The sequence below is a fragment of the Pezoporus wallicus genome, unplaced genomic scaffold (genome assembly GCF_028554395.1).
Source record: "Pezoporus wallicus isolate ANWC-B61680 ecotype Strahan unplaced genomic scaffold, APGP_CSIRO_Pwel_v1 contig_3058, whole genome shotgun sequence".
Classification (NCBI taxonomy): domain Eukaryota; kingdom Metazoa; phylum Chordata; class Aves; order Psittaciformes; family Psittacidae; genus Pezoporus; species Pezoporus wallicus.
The window spans coordinates 280,356-292,914 of NW_026641153.1; the positions used below are offsets into that span (position 1 = coordinate 280,356).

Below are 12,559 nucleotides of genomic sequence, written 5' to 3' on the forward strand. Positions count from 1 at the left end.
CTGTGAATGGGTTTTTATTAGAATACAGTTGCTACTAGCTGTGCTGTGTGGATGACAGAAGACAAGAAACAAGGGAATTCTTTAAGTAATACATTCAGTTCTGCAGTATTAAAGATAAGGAGACTGTTAAAGGAGACATAAAGTTGGGCTTTATAGGGGAAGGGAAGCGTTTGCATGCATGTTTGTGTGTAGGTTTCTTTGGGTTTGTTTCTGTAGCTGAAGCTTAACTGAGTTTTGGCGGGTTAAAATGATTTAGCTGCAAGCTCTCTGGGTGTCCGAGCTGTAGTTTATGAGCTTCTTCAGAAAACTGGAATGCTTGAATACATTAGAACAATGTTGTGCATAAAACCTTTGTAGGGCATAATTAATTAGTTGCATTTGTAGTGTGAAGTTTCTAAATCAGTCCTCAAAGGAGAACTTAATGGTGGTTGATGTCACTACTAATTTGATTCTTAGCCCTTCACATTGTGTTCTTCAGTTGTAGTCTCTTAGAAGTTGTTATGTGTCCAAATGGCAGCTTTTGAATCTCTTTTTGCTTATTAATTTTTAAATGGTTTTCTGGAGAGAAATGACTGTATACTCCCTTAGCAACAGCTACTGATTAAACATCACCTCTGCTATTTATTAACTTACCGTAGAAGATACATTACTGTTGCACATTTTAAGTTTTGGGAAAAAAGAATTCTAACTCTTTTAGGTTGCCATTGTGGTGATGAGGGTGTTATGTAAAGCCCATACAGGTATTCTGAAACAATCTATGAAGAAACTCAACCCTGCCTTTCATTATATCGACTTCAGCTCACCATTGCCTGTTTCACTCCCTGTTTGTGAATTTGGATGTTGTGTGGAACGCCGTTAAACTATGTTAGTCTTCGCTTTTTAAACAATTACGAAGAATTCAAATGAAGTTATGCTGTCATCTTTTTAATGAAAAACATGTTTATTTGTTGTTTTTTTTTCCTTGGCACCACAGATACTTGCTTGGAACACTGTTGAGTTTATTGACAGATTTCGGTTGTGTGTTATCCACAAGGATATGCAGAACTGAAATGTTGCTGCATTAGGACAGTTGCAGAGCTATTTAAGAAAATGTCCACTGCTGTGGAATGTGAATAGTCTCTGAAATATATTGACTTTTTTTTTTTTCAGTATATAAACTGAATTATTACTTTAATAGAAAAAAATCACAAAACATGATATAGGCAGCTGCTCAGAACAGCTCTTAGGTCCTTTTATACAGAAAAAAGCTGGATATGTCCTTGTAAGTGCAGCCCGTTGGGCAACAGTAATGTAAGCATAGCTATGTGCTAGTATGTGCCCTAAAGAAATAGTTAAAAAATCCCCAGATTTTATTTTTATTTATAATAATGGAATTATTTTATTGAATGGATGGATTAACTTGATATTACAATGGTATCATCAGTATCTGTAATTAAATCAGTCCTGTGGTCATTGGGATTGAGGTCATAATTTCCTATTTTTCTGTAAGTGAAGGAGGAACAGAGAGAATGTAGTAGGTTAAAGAAGTCAAATATGGTGTTAGAGCATTCAACTTTATACTCTGCCTTCTAACCTGTACTTTACTTGGCTGGAGGTTTAGTTCTTGTATCTTTTCCTTTTTTTTCTCTCAGTTAGTTTTCATAGCTTTTTATCACTTGTCAGTTTGGTTGCTTGACAGAAGATGCTTGGCTCCTTGTATTCTGCTAACATAAAGGGTGTAGTGTGTATAAATAGTGTATAGAGGCGTACACCAGACTTCCTCATTGTCTTCAGTGCAGCGTTGCTGTTTCCTGGAATATATAAGTCCGTTACCTTGGTTGCCTAACTATTGATACTATTTTTCTTTATTATGTCAGTTATTTTGGCTGCTTATTTTCTTTTGTTCAGGTAGTCCACTACAGTTGAAAGGTTTTGTTAGCTTAGTCCTTTGTGACAGGGGCCAGCGTCAAAATGTCTAGGAGGGAGTATGAGAGTCTAGTAGTCATAGTGATACTGTGTCAGAGTGCTCATCCTCCAGGGATATGAATCTGATATATTTTTGAATCTGAAAGTTGTGAAGTTTTTGGTTTTAACCTTCAGCTCTATTTGTATGTGTGTGTGCAAATTCAAAATTCATTAGTTCAAATTCATTAGTGTTGGTTTCTTCTTTTCTAGTTTTCTGCATCTACCTTCTGTGTAAAAGCTACTATTGCATAACTTGTTATGTTTTATGCAGCTTGATAATGTTCTTCTGTCTCATTGAGTTCTTTGAATCTTTTAAAGGGATTCCAATGTGCTGTTGCAGTGTATTTGAATGAAGTGTTAAAGGCAATTTTCTGCATTACAAAAGCTCTGTGCTGCTGTGTTCCCCATTATCCTGAGGTGCCTGAGCAATGTCTAGCAGTTGTTATATATTCTCAGTTGAGAGGGGAGTTGTTTTCCCATGTCCAAGTACATTAGAAAACATGTACTTGTTTTCCCAAACTAGCACAAGTCTAAAACTTAGTTTTATCAAGTCTGCTTTGAGTACCTATCTCAACCTTCCTTCGCCTTAGGAAACCTGGGCATTGCTTTGCTAATTTTAACTAAAACACTGTAATGAGGCTCACTTGAGTACATGAGGTTCTTCACTTGGTTTTGAGAACTCGCTGTAGCACATGTAATCAGTCTGACTACAGGGATGATACAGGGATGTTGTCCCGGAAGCTAGGGACCAGGTTAGGAAAGCTAAGGCTCAGTTAGAATTAAACTTGTCTAGGGATGTGAAAGATAACAGGAAGGGATTCTATAGCTACACTGCAAGCAAAAGACAGACTAGGAACAATGTGGGCTCTCTCTGGAAGTTATCAGGAGAACTGGATACCCTGGATTTGGAGAAGGCTGAGGTTCTTAATGACTTCTTTGCCTCAGCCTTCACTGGCAAGTGCTCTGACCACACCACTGGGTCTTGGAAGGCAGATGCAGGGACTGTGAGAATGAAGACATTAGGCTCACTGTAGGAGAAGATCTGGTTTGAGACTATCTCAAGAACCTGACCATGCACAAGTCCATGGGACCTGATGAAATCCATCCACAGGTCCTGAAGGAGCTGGTGAATGAAGTTGCTAAGCCGCTGGCCATCATATTTGAAAAATCATGGCAGTCAGGTGAAGTTCCCGACGACTGGAAAAAGGGAAATATAACCCCCATTTTCAAGAGGGGGAAAATGGATGACCTGGGGAATTACAGACCAGTCAGTCTCACCTCTGTGCCTGGCAAAATCTTGGAGCAGATTCTCCTGGATGGCATGCTAAGGCACATGAAAATCAACAAGGTGCTTGGTGACAGCCAGCATGGCTTCACTAAGGGGAAATCCTGCCTGACCACTTTGATGGCCTTCTGTGACGGGGCTATGGAACTGATGGACAGGGGTAGAGCAGTTGATGTCATCTACCTGGACTTGTGCGAAGCGTTCGACACTGTCCACACGACATCCTTGTCTCTAAATTGGAGAGACATCAATTTGATGGATGGAGCAGTCGGTGGATAAAGAACTTTCTGGATGGCTGCACACAAAGAGTTGTGGTCAATGGCTCAGTGTCCAGCTGGAGACCAGTAACGAGTGGTGTCCTTCAGGGATCGGTGTTGGGACCGGTCTTGTTCAACATCTTTGTTGGTGACATGGACAGTGGGATTGAGTGCGCCCTCAGCAAGTTTGCCGATGACACCAAGCTGTGTGGTTCGGTTGATACGCTGGAGGGAAGGAATGCCATCCAGAGGGACCTTGACACGTTTGTGAGGTGGGCTGATGCCAACCTCATGAGGTTTAACCATGCCAAGTGCAAGGTCCTACACCTGGGTCGGAGCAATCCCAAGTACAGCTACAGGTTGGGCAGAGAAGAGATTCAGAGCAGCCCTGCAGAGAAGGACTTGGGGGTGTTGGTTGATGAAAAACTGAACATGACCCGGCTTCAGTGTGTGCTCGCAGCCCAGAAAGCCAACTGTATCCTGGGCTGCATCAAAAGGAGCGTGACCAGCAGGTCAAAGGAGGTGATCCTGCCCCTCTACTCTGCTCTCGTGAGACTTCACTCGGAGTATTGTGTGCAGTTCTGGTGTCCTCAACATAAAAAGGACATGGAACTGCTGGAACAAGTCCAGAGAAGGGCCACGAGGATGATCAGGGGACTGGAGCACCTCCTGTATGAAGACAGGCTGAGAAAGTTGGGGCTGTTGAGCCTGCAGAAGAGAACACTGCGTGGAGACCTCATAGCAGCCTTCCAGTATCTGAAGGGGGCCTATAGGGATGCTGGGGAGGTACTCTTCATTAGGGACTGTAGTGATAGGACAAGGGGTAACGGGGTAAAACTTAAACAGGGGAAGTTTAGGTTGGATGTAAGGAGGAAACCCTTTCCTGTTAGGGTGGTGAGGGGCTGGAATAGGTTGCCCAGGGAAGCTGTGAATGCTCCATCCCTGGCAGTGTTCAAGACCGGATTGGATAGAGCCTTGGGTGAGATGGTTTAGTGTGAGGTGTCCCTGCCCATGGCAGGGGGGTTGGAACTAGATGATCTTAAGGTCCTTTTCAACCCTAAGTGTTCTATGATTCTGTGATTCCATGATTCTATGACTTATGGAAGTATTAAAGAAGATCTAAAAATGTGAAAAAACAAACAAAAAAAAACCACCAGAAAAAAAGGAGGGATGAGCTAAGCCTGAAATGGAAAGTTTTACGGAGTATTTTATCAGAGTTTTTATTTCTCAATATTACTCCATAATCCTCCGCCTCCGGTTTTGTGGCAGATGAGATTTTTTTGGATTTAAGTAATGCATATTTTCAAGTCACTGAGTTCTGTGGTAAGAGGCAGATTCCACAGTAAATCTGTTGGTGAGTTCTGAACTGCTGGGAGTCCTCCTACACCTGCCTGGGAAGTCTGCATCTTTCAGGTAATCTACTCATTTTCACAACTGTAGTTGAACTGTAGAGTCTCAGCTTCCTTCCCAATGTACCTGTGTCAGATAGAAGTCAATATAGTTACACTTGTTAGGAGATGAGAAGTGGGCAGAAACTTGTGAGAATAGTCCAGCAGACACAGGAGAGAAGAATTTGTGTTGGAACTGGTTCTCTTTCATTAGAATTAGCTTTTAATTTTGTGGGGGAGAAGAATTGGGGAGATTTTCATGTCCTAGCTTGTATGTGTGTTTAAGTAAGTCACTCTTTTGGGCGGTGGAAAACGGTCTGCTATAAATACATCCCTGGGTTCTGTCACTTGTGTAGATGGCAACAGGTACATCAGTTATATGGTAGCTATGAATGTTACTTGCCAGGACCTTTGGAGGTTTTCAAAGAACATAAGTAATCGGCTTTTGCCACCTACTTGCAGCTTACATCGCTTCAGTTAAGCTATGTAGTGCTATTGAGGCAAAGGTCTTGAATTTTTGAACCCATTGCTGTGTCCCCAGGCTAGGCAAATGTAGATTTTTCTTGGCTTGCTGAAACCCCAAAGTACACACTTCAAGCATAACTGTGCTTAGTGGATTGATTTTACTGTGCTTCAGTCTTGTCCCAGAGGCAGTTTCTTAGTACAGGGGAAGTAAAATCTGAGCAGTATCCAACAATTCCTGTGCTTCAAGACAAGATCGACTATTTTTAAGCTGTATCTGACGAGTGCTTATCTGATGTGTTTGCTGGAGATCTCTAACCAATTCCACACTTTCCAAAGAAATCTACAGAAAAATTGTAATGTTTTCTTGTGTGTCTTAGTCCTCCTGCCAGAATTTTTGTTCTGATCTTTAGTGGACAAGGGAGGCAGTTTATGCTTTTCTTTCACTGTTTCCTGTATTTGAAGATTGCTTAACAGCTTCTTTTTTCAATTCCCCCCCCCCCCCCCCCCCCCCCCCAGTAATTTCAGTTCCTTCAGTCTGCCATTACATGTGTTACCTTTATTGGTCTTCCTGCTCTCCCATTATGCTGTCTTCAGTCATTCTTTTCCTGAAAATAGGGTACTGAAAATGGGCAGTGTCTGCCTGTGTAATTGTCAAGGAGTAGAAGAAGATTGCTTCAGGTGTCTTGCAAATTACTGCTCTTTGTTACCTATTCCTGCCTTTTTCAGAGCAGTTTGTGAGCTGCTGTAGCAGCAGCTCCTGCTAAGTGAGTCACTCCTCTTTTCATGTTTGTGTAGTTAATTATAGATATGTGAGTATAATTCTTTGTTTTTATTCCATTGAATTGTATCCTGTATATTCAGATCCTCCCTTACCAAAGATCTTGTTAGTTCTGATATCAGTATGTGGAATAATGTGAGTGTTTTAGGGGAAGAAATGCATTAGTAATGATAGTTCATGTTCGTGTTGTGACTTTTAAGATGAGAAGTTGCTCTCACTTGTTAAAGTTCTGGACACAGCTTTTCATTCCAGTCCTGTCTTAGTGCCTTTTAATATTATCTTCTCTTTGCTGTCCTTGTTTAGCTCTTAAAAGCTTATCTTTTTAGAGAGTTTTTTCCTGTTTTCTCTTTTCCTACTTTGTGAAATCCTGCTTCAAAGTATTTGTTGTTCTTGTATTTGTGGGAAATTGCTGAAAATACTTTTCTTTCAAGAAAATCTGAAATAGTTGGTGTTTCATTTTCTTATCATTGATGATTTGTCCAGTGTCCATTTCCTTATATTGTGTTATTTTCCCGTGTTCTGGGATGAATTCCTTGGAACTGTGTATCTCTTCTGTTATGTTTCAGTAGCTTTCAGCAGAACTTTGCTTTTAATAGAATTCACTCCTTGCTTTTAAGCTTTTTGAATGTTTGGGTTGTTATTAAAATGCTTTAATGCTTTTTAGCATCTTTCCTTTTATGCAGGTTTCCCAATGTAGGGCTTCCTTTCATTCTTTTTCCTTCTGGATGATGAAAAATAGAATATGAGCTCTGTTAAAGCTTATATATTGCCCTGTTGTTATTTTTGTAATCAAATAATCTGCAAGATTGCGTGTAGGGAATTTTATGATAGATGATGGCAGCTTATTGTCTTCCAAGCAAAAAAAGTACTCCCCTGTTGAATACGATTGTACAAAGATTCAGTCCACAGGGAATAGCATTAGAAATCTGCAGTACATGCTCATTTATTTTCCACTTAGACAGTAGTTACCTTTCTAGAGTGCTTCTTGACAGGTTCAGCCAATAAATACAGAATGACAGTTGTATGTTGTTTTCTGTGATCATGTGTTTATAGTAACAAAAACCTAAACCTTACCAAGTTCCTAGAGGTTTGTACTGGCAGCTTGGACAGGATCTGAGGCTGAACCTTGTCATAAATCTGCCCGAGTTACAAAAGCATAATAGCTACTTTGCTTTCACAAGATCTTTTTTCTTTATGAATGTCCTGGGTTCAGCAGTAGCAGTCATGTTTCTCCTCCTTGGTAGCTGGTGCAGTGCAGTGTTTTGACTTTCGGCTTGGGAACAGAGCTGATAGAGATGTTTTGGTTTGGCCAAGGACTTTGTGAGCCTCATGCTCTGCCAGGGAGGAGGGGAAGCTGGGAGGAAGCAGAGACAGGACACCTGACCCAAACTGACCAAAGAGGTATTCCATACCACAGCACGTCATGCCCAGGATGTAACTGGGAGTTAGCCAGAAGGGCTGGGAGACTGCAGGGTTGGAGGAGGTATCGGTCAGAGCTTGGTCGGGCTGGGGGGGCGAGTTATCGGTCGGCTGGTGGTGAGATGATGTATTCTCTTCCCTTGTTATTTCCTTTATCATTATTATCATTGGTGGTAGCAGTAGTGATTTGTGTTATACCTTAGTTACTAAACTGTTCTTATCTCAACCCGTGGGAGTTGCATTCTTTTCGATTCTCCTCTCCGTCCCTCCGGGAGCAGGGGGAGGGCAAGAAAGGGGGGGAAGTGAGTGAACGAGTTACCTGACTGGGTTTAAACCACGACAATGAAGGTATTGAATTGATGCTATTCTTAATTTATTCATTCTTAATTCTGGTTGCACCACACTGGTTTTGTGTCACCAGAATTCAGAACAGTAGGTAATGTCTGTCCATCCATTGTGTTACTTGAGGATTTCAGCTGCAAGGTGAAACATGTGAAGTGATAAATGAACTACAGTAGTAAAAAGACACTCACTGGTGGAACTATACTGTAGTAAAAATCTTTAAATTGCATTTCCAGAAACTTGCAATTGGGAAATGGTATATTTGTTGAAATGAAAACTTTAATGATAGTGGATCACCTCTGAGTAATGCTAGAACTGTCAAGGCATCTTATTTTGCCACCAAAACCCTGAGTTAAAAACAGTGAGGGAAAGAAAGTAATATGAAGTGTTTTAAAAGGAAAGGTAGGTTTGCAAGTACTTTAAACTCGGAGCAATTTTGATGAGTATGTGTTCAGTTGACATGAAATGTTGATGCTCATCAATATGAGATGTTGATGCTTTAGTACTGGTTCCTGTTTGGAACTCAAAACACACACAAGCATTTAAGGATTTGAAAAGAGTTGGCAAGGAACAGAAAATGTTTGGGTACTTCATCAGAATGTGCCAAATAAGAAAGAATACTGCCTTACCTCTTCATGATGTAGCGTTCCAGATCACAGGTTTAGAGGAATAACAGTGAATGTGAGATGGATATTTCCAGTCCAAAATACAAATGTTTAAGTGCACTACAAATGTGCCTTTGTGCACTTGTGTAGTGAGATGGAAACCCACTATTCCTGCTCATCTCCCAGCGTATTTTTATGGTGATTTAATGTTTTTGTTAGTCGTTGGTGGGGCTTTCTTTTTGGGTTTCTTGAATTTATTTTGGGTTCAGATTATTTTTTTCCCAATAAGAACTGCTTTTTCCTGCTTTTAAAGCTGAAAAACTGAAAGAATTTAAACACTTAAAATTCTCGCAGGAAAATGTTGGTACTACAACCAACAACCCCCATTATATTAAAAATTGGACTTCATTCGTGTCTTGCCTCAGTTTATGTTTTTTAAATTAATCTCTGTAAATGTTAGTTTCTCTGGGCTGTTCCTTCCAGTTTGTGCCTTTTTCAAACAGCAAATGGAAACATCTATAACACAGTGTCTAAAATGTTTCCCTATTTGTAAGATGATAATACTCAAATATGTTGCTGTCAGTATTTTTTCTATATATATATGTATTCAGATTCTTTTGGACATTAAGATGCTCATGCGAAAATATTTGCTTTATAGAACTCCTTACTTAAAATGAGCAAGTTACACTTGAAAATCAGTTGATGCCATACTAGTCACAGATACAGATAATTTTCAAGAGAAGACAGTCTCTTTTTGTGTGTTTTTAGGTGACATACTTCAAATTTAAGCTACACAAGAAGAAAGAAGTTAGGCTATGTTTTATTTATTCAGTTACATGTTTGTTTACCTGTCCATTTTATGATACTGCATTTAATTGGTAACCTTTTTGTGTATGTGTATTGATTCAGTCATGTTGACCACATGCTAGAAGAACTGCATGCCATTGATTCATAGAATCCTAGAGTCAAATAGATTGGAAGAGACCTTTAAGATCATCAAGTCCAACCTTTACCCAGGACTGCCGAGTCCACCACTAAACTGTGTCACTATGAGCCTCATCTACATGCGTTTTGAACACTTCCAGGGATGGTGTCTCTATCACTTCCTTCTTTTATTCTGAATTTAGATTGTTAAACCACGACATCCAGCTATTTATTTGAGCAACTTTTTAACATTCTAAAAACATAGTCACACTGTAATCTGTAAAATTACATTGAGGAAGACTACCTTTTTAAAGGTGTATAACATTTGATTTGAGGTCAGTGCACAGTTTAATGTATAGAATTAAATGAAGAAGTACTGCGGTTAGTACATCAGCACTGTTTTTGTGAATTTAGAAATAACACAGGAATCTTTTTTTCTTCCTGTGAACAAACCAGCCAAAGGATACTGACACTAAATGGAAAGGAAAATGTTGCTGTTATCTAATATGCCACAGATTATGTATAGTTGCTGTCTGTAAGAGAATTGATTTTACTTTTGTCATTGGTCAAAGATCAGTGGAAGGTTTTTGGTGTTTTTGCATTGCTTAATAACAGTCTCATTTTAGACTGAAGGAAAATTCCCTCTAAGAATGAGCTTTTTAAAATATGTTTTCCCAATTTAGCCTAATTCAAGGTAGAGTCATTTAAATGGCAACACCTGACCTGAGTCTAGTGGGCCAGGGAGGGTGCTGCTGTGGGAGGTAGCGTTTGCTCAGAGACTGCCTGAGCATCGATCTGCTTGTGGGAGGTAATGAGTCATGAAAAACACCACTTGGTGGTTTTTCCAGTTTACTTTCCTTCTTTCTTCACTCACTAAATTGTCTTTACCCAGACCCATATGTTTCCTCGTGTTTCCCTTCTCTCCCATGTCTCTCACCCCTCATGGAGAGACATGTGTGAGCAAGGGCCTGTAAGGTGCTTAGCTGCTGCCTGGGGCTAACCCACCACAGAGCTCTTCAATGCATAAACATTTCACTCTGTGTGTTTGCGTGATATAACTCTGAATATGGTCCTAGAAGAAACTGCTCATCATTTGTAACTTTGAAATTATCTTAGCATTATTCTGGGGATTGTACTTCTCCCAAGCTGTATCTTGAAAAGGAATCTGCTCTACCTGGTGAATGAGGGGAGCATAATTGATCAGGAGAGCTAGACGTGAATTTGGATGGACAAATAATGCTTAAAGTTGAATTCATCTTTGTTTTAACTTTCAGTGGCATGGTCTTCTTGGCAGTATATAAGAAATTTCTTAATTGATCCAGTTTAAGCAAAGGTTATGTTGCACTTCAACACTTCTATGACTTCATGCTTCAGTGCCAGCACCTAGTGGTACATAAGCCAGATGGGTGAGTTGATCAGCTGAAAGCTTCACAGCCTCTCCTAACTTGACTTCAGTTACTATTTTTGAGGGAAGTTGTAGAGTTTTCAGTTGAAGTAGTTCCATAACTAGTTTGTCATATGCTGTGTGAATCATAGAATTGTTTAGGTTGGAAAAGATCTTTAAGGCCATCGAGTCGAACTGTTAACCCAGCACTGCCAAGTGCTAAACCATGTCCCTAAGCACCACATCTACGCATCTTTTAAATACCTCTGGGAATGGTGACTCAGCCACTTCCCTGGGCAGCCTGTTCCAATGCTTGAGAACCCTTGTGGTGAAGAAATTTTTCCTAATATCCAATCTAAGCTTCCCCTGGTGCAACTTGAGGCTGTTTCCTCTTGTCCTATCACTTGTTACTTGGGATAATGGTAGTGGTAGCAGAAGGAAGCAAGAAAAAAGGCAGAAAAAATGTTCCCTTTAATTGGGTGTGGATGAAAACAGCAGCTTAATATCTTGGTGTGCTGTGGTGGAATACTAAACTACTTATGCCAGAGGAAGAAACATCCTTTTGCACGTTAGGTTTATCAATAAACTGTGAGTAACAGATTTATGGCTTATCTGTGCCTTCAGAAAGTGGTTTTAGAGTGCTTTAGAATTGGTCTATCCAGTAAGCCAGTAGTGACAAATGAGTGTCCCTTCCTTGTCCCAGTGCTTTAGGTGTGTGAGCTCCTGATGCTTTGTGCCACATACAGCTGAGAGCTGAGCTGACGCAGGTTCAGGAGAAATTAATGTTTTCTGGTGCTTTATCACAAAATCACCAACTGGCTGTGCAAAAAAGTTACAGGAATGTGTGACTAAGGGTTTGGGGCATAGGGGAATACTACTGTCTAGCAGTATTGCTCTTTTCAGTATGGCTTGTTCAAGCCATACAAGCTTACAAGCTCAGACATCTTGTAAGTTGTCCTCCATTTCCTGGGTGTTTATGAGTGAGGTGATCTGAAGAAGATGATTTGGTTCCGCATCTCTGGAATGCGTTTGGTTACATCAGTTTAGTTTCTTCAAAGGGCATGCTGTTGTTCCATGTTGTATGATTTAGTCCTGTTTTCAGGAACTGCTGCTAATTCTCTTCTGCACTGCCATAATTAATAGGACTTCTAGTGGGCTGTTTGCGGGAGGGCCATAGGTAAGCAGTACTGCATTAACTGCTTTCCTTGCTCCTTTTTAAATTTTCTTGCTTTGGATGCAGAACATCTAGAGATTCGATGTGAGAGCCTTACTTGGTTGTGCAGCAATCCATCTGCTCTTCCCTCTGCTCTGATCTAGTCATATTTCATCTATTAATAGCGCTATGTCTTTCAGCCTGCTAAACAGGAGATTGGAAGCTTAAGGGAAGGTGATTCTCATCAGTCTCATGCTTAAGTATTTTGTAGATTTAACATGACAGATCAGATTATTGAAAAAAGCCTTGTAAGAATATGTGTTTCTGTTCTTGTTCAAAGTAAAGATTTTTCCTGAGAGGTGCATGTGCCCTTAAAGCTTTAAGGCAGCACAAGACATGTTAACACATCAGAACAAAAGAAGGAATAGTTACCATTCTCTCTCTTCCTTTGCTAACTCTTTATGAGCCTTGTCTTCACTGTGATAATTAGTAGCTCTAGTTTATGTACTCACACAGATGCCATACTGGGGAGGATTATGAGCAGAGGAAATACTTAAAGAGTTTAATTGTAACTCAGGGTCCTGCCTAACTGTTACAGGAAAAAGGTAAAAATTC

The 12,559-nt window shown here is 40.2% G+C and overlaps 1 protein-coding gene across 2 annotated transcripts in view; it reads left to right on the forward strand.

Moving 5' to 3' along the window:
* Window positions 1-12,559, forward strand: part of RSBN1L (round spermatid basic protein 1 like) — a 52,797-nt gene that overhangs the window by 30,370 nt on the left and 9,868 nt on the right. The gene's annotated exons all lie outside the window — the stretch shown is intronic.